Here is a 3,766-nt window from a genome sequence, read left to right on the forward strand (position 1 = left end):
CCCTGTCTCCCTCTGTCTCCCTCCCTCCCTCTCCCTCCCTCCCTCTCCCTCCCTCCCTCTCCCTCCTTCCGTCCCCCTCCATCTCCCTCCCTCCGTCTTCCTCCCTCCGTCTCCCTCCCTCCCTCTCCCTCCCTCCCTCTGTCTCCCTCCATCTCCCTCCCTCTCCCTCCCTCCGTCTCCCTCCCTCTCCCTCTGTCTCTCTCCCTCCCTCTGTCTCCTTCCCTCTGTCTCCCTCCCTCTGTCTCTCTCCCTCTGTCTCCCTCCCTCTGTCTCTCTCCCTCTGTCTCCCTCTCCCTCCCTCTCCCTCCCTCTCCCTCTGTACGTCTCCCTGCCTCAGTCTCCCTCCGTACGTCTCCCTCCCTCCCTCCGTCTCCCTCCCTCCGTCTCCCTCCCTCCCTGTCCCCCTCTGTCTCCCTCCTTCTGTCTCCCTTTCGCTGTCTCCCTCCCTCTGTCTCTCTCCCTCTGTCTCCCTCTCTCTCCCTCCGTATGTCTCCCTCCCTCCGTCTCCCTCCCTGTCTCTCTCCCTCCCTGTCTCCCTCTGTCTCCCTCCCTCCATCTCCCTCCCTCTGTCTCCCTCCCTCCCTGTCTCCCTCCGTCTCCCTCCCTCTCCATTTGTCTCCCTCCGTCTCCCTCCCTGTCTCCCTCTGTCTCCCTCCCTCCCTCTCCCTCCCTCCCTCCCTCCCTCTCTCTCCCTCGCTCTCCCTCCCTCCCTCTCCCTCCTTCCGTCCCCCTCCATCTCCCTCCCTCCGTCTTCCTCCCTCCGTCTCCCTCCCTCCCTCTCCCTCCGTCTCCCTGCCTCTCCCTCTGTCTCTCTCCCTCCCTCTGTCTCTCTCCCTCTGTCTCTCTCCCTCTGTCTCTCTCCCTCTGTCTCTCTCCCTCTGTCTCCCTCTCCCTCCCTCTCCCTCTGTACGTCTCCCTGCCTCAGTCTCCCTCCGTACGTCTCCCTCCCTCCCTCCGTCTCCCTCCCTCCGTCTCCCTCCCTCCCTGTCTCTCTCCCTCCCTGTCTCCCTCTGTCTCCCTCCATCTCCCTCCGTCTGTCTCCCTCCGTCTCCCTCCCTACCTGTCTCCCTCCGTCTCCCTCCCTCCCTCTCCCTCCCCCTCCTTCCGTCCCCCTCCATCTCCCTCCCTCCGTCTCCCTCCCTCTGTCTCCCTCCCTCCGTCTCTCTCTCTCTCTGTCTCCCTCTCTCTATCTCTCACTGTCTCTCTCCCTGTCTCTCTCCCTCCCTCTGTCTCCCTCCCTCTCCCTCTGTCTCCCTCTCTCCGTCACCCTCTGTCATCTCGCCCGTGTGTGTGTCAGCCCTCAGCCTGGGCTGAGAAAGCTTCCCAGTGCGCACACACAGCCCCCCTGAGACAGCTTCCCAGCACTCACACACAGCCGCACCGCACCCGAGTACTTCACAGGTCTTTAAAAGACCATTTGCATGTTAATAAAGCTTTGTTCTATTTCACCTCCTAGGCCCCTGCATCTCCACTTTGACAATCACTGGAATCCCCCGGCCCCCACAGGGCAGAGTCTCAGAGTCCGGGCTGCTGCAACCGATAGTGTTTACACTATTTATTTGTTTTTTTAAAACACATGTAGGATGTCTGCAAGGTCTGCGGGCCGCCGAGGAAGCCTTGCCGGGCCGCTGGCGGCCCGCGGGCCGTACAATGAGTAACCCTGATCTAGAGGAAGTAAAAGTGGTAACAAGGTTTCCGTAGGTGAACCTGCGTGAGGATCATTAACGGAAGAGTGGCCCGAGCGGCTGACGGTGCCAGCCCAAAGCCTCAGCTGCCTCCTGCAAGCACACTGTAGGCACAGGGCCCGGCCCTGCCCTGGCGTGCCCTGGCTGGGGGAGCTGGATGTGGCCGCATGGGGTGCTTGGGTGATGACCGGGCCTTGATGGGTCTTCCTCCGCCGGGGAAGGACCCAACCAACTGAGGGACAGGGGACAGGGGGCTGCCCCTGGACCCTGTCCCTTTCTCTGGGAGGGGCACAGCGGTGGGCCTCCCGAGACAGAACCTCATGCTCACCCGGCACTACCCTGGCAGTAGGGGAAACTGAAAGGCAGTGCCTCCCCAGGCTGGGATCACCCCCACCCTAAAAAGGCCCTGCTGCCCTGGGCCTTCCCGTGTCCAAGTCCCGGCCTGTCCGTGCTTTGGGCAGACGAGTAGCGTCCATTCTCACGCAGCAGGGTAGCCTGGAAGAGAAGGAACCGAGGGCCTGTGAGAGGACCGCCGGCTGCACTTGGTGGGAGGCGTGTGGGATGGGGAGCCGCCTGGCTCTCCCCTTCCAGCACCTCTGACCCGGGCAAGGGTAGGGTGGGCTTCCCACCTTCCTGCTGGCACTGTTCGGGGCTGCCTGGTGACAGACGGCTGATTTGCAGGTGGGGCAACCCTCCCTCTTTGCCAGGTACCCGGTTTGCTCCGGTCCCGTGCAGCTGGGCTGAGGGGTTTGAAGACTTGTGTGGTCCCTCCCGGTTACCCCGGGAGGGACTGGTGGCGGTGGGGCTGCTGCCTGCTCCCGTTGCTCCGGGAGCCCCCTTCCTTGCCCGTGTGAGGGGGGGGTGACTCCTGGGCCGAGTGCCTGGTAAAAAACAATTCCTCCCAACAGTGCAGTCTGACTCCCAGAGGGGAAGCCTTGAACGGGGCACTGGGCCTTCTTGCCGCGTGGGCAGTGGACGGACAGCGTCACCTTCCTCCCACCTCTCCTGCACCCGCAGGTGGGTGAATGTTTTCGAAAAATTGCCTGTGATTCTTGGCAGTGGATCACTCGGCTCGCGCGTCGATTAAGAACGCAGCTAGCTGCGAGAATTAGTGTGAATTGCAAGACACAGTGATCATCGACACTTCGAATGCACCTTGCGGCCCCGGGTTCCTCCCAGGGCTACGCCTGTCTGAGGGTCGCTCGATGAAGAGGAAAGAGCCCAGCACCAAATCCCCACCTGGCGGCGGGAAATGTGGCATACAGAAGACTGACTCCCCGGCGTCGCTCAGGGGGCCCAAGTCCTTCTGATCGACGCTCACCCTGCAGACAGTGGGCCCGATTCACAGAAATAACTTAAGACAAAATCCTAAACTTACTACCATTTTGGTATTCACAGAAGGAGGTGCTGTCTTTTCAAGAAATCATTAACCTCCTCACCGAATTTGACAAACCAGCACCCGCTTCAAACAATGCAACAAGCAACAACGATTCAGGTCACGATATAGGCCTTAGTTCACCCTCCGAAGCAGAAGAAGACACAACAGTAGACCTTAGCGAAACCATCGAGTTTGTGGCCTCCTCATCCAAGAATGACATTGGTACAACCAACTTTGAAAATCTACCTGATGTGTACGAGGTCAGCAAAGAATTGATAACAAAGAAAAGTGACTACACAAAAAAAGTCATATATTGGAAATACCCAAACGAAAAGTATAAATGTGACTTGTGTGGAGACATATTCGGAACTTTTAAAGAATTGAGAAAACATGTCTCTAACAAACATAAAGGCTTCTATCTCAAAACGTATTGTTCAAAATGTGACAAAGAAGCCGAATACCACAATACTGCATGCCATTATGCAAAATGTAAAGGAAGACCTAAAAAAGGAGAGTTGCCATTCCTGTGCAGCTTCTGTGACCTCAGATTTGGATGTTTTTGGTGTACTTCTCGATTTCTGTGATTCTATCGTTCAGGTCATCAAAGTTTTTTATTTTTGGCGCTCGTTTCCGAATGATAAAGTCTCTGCGCCTTTCTGTTGTTACTTCTTCTGCAATCTCTGGTTCATCGCAGGAGTCATTC

At 58.1% G+C, this 3,766-nt stretch overlaps 1 non-coding gene across 1 annotated transcript; it reads left to right on the forward strand.

The window, feature by feature from the left end:
* Positions 1 to 2,732: 2,732 nt before the first annotated feature.
* Positions 2,733 to 2,886, forward strand: LOC146788861 (5.8S ribosomal RNA). The gene has a single exon (XR_014970269.1). It is a non-coding gene; the product is annotated as a 5.8S ribosomal RNA (ribosomal RNA).
* The last annotated feature ends 880 nt before the right edge of the window (positions 2,887 to 3,766 follow it).

The sequence above is a fragment of the Triturus cristatus genome, chromosome 10 (genome assembly GCF_964204655.1).
Source record: "Triturus cristatus chromosome 10, aTriCri1.1, whole genome shotgun sequence".
Taxonomy (NCBI): domain Eukaryota; kingdom Metazoa; phylum Chordata; class Amphibia; order Caudata; family Salamandridae; genus Triturus; species Triturus cristatus.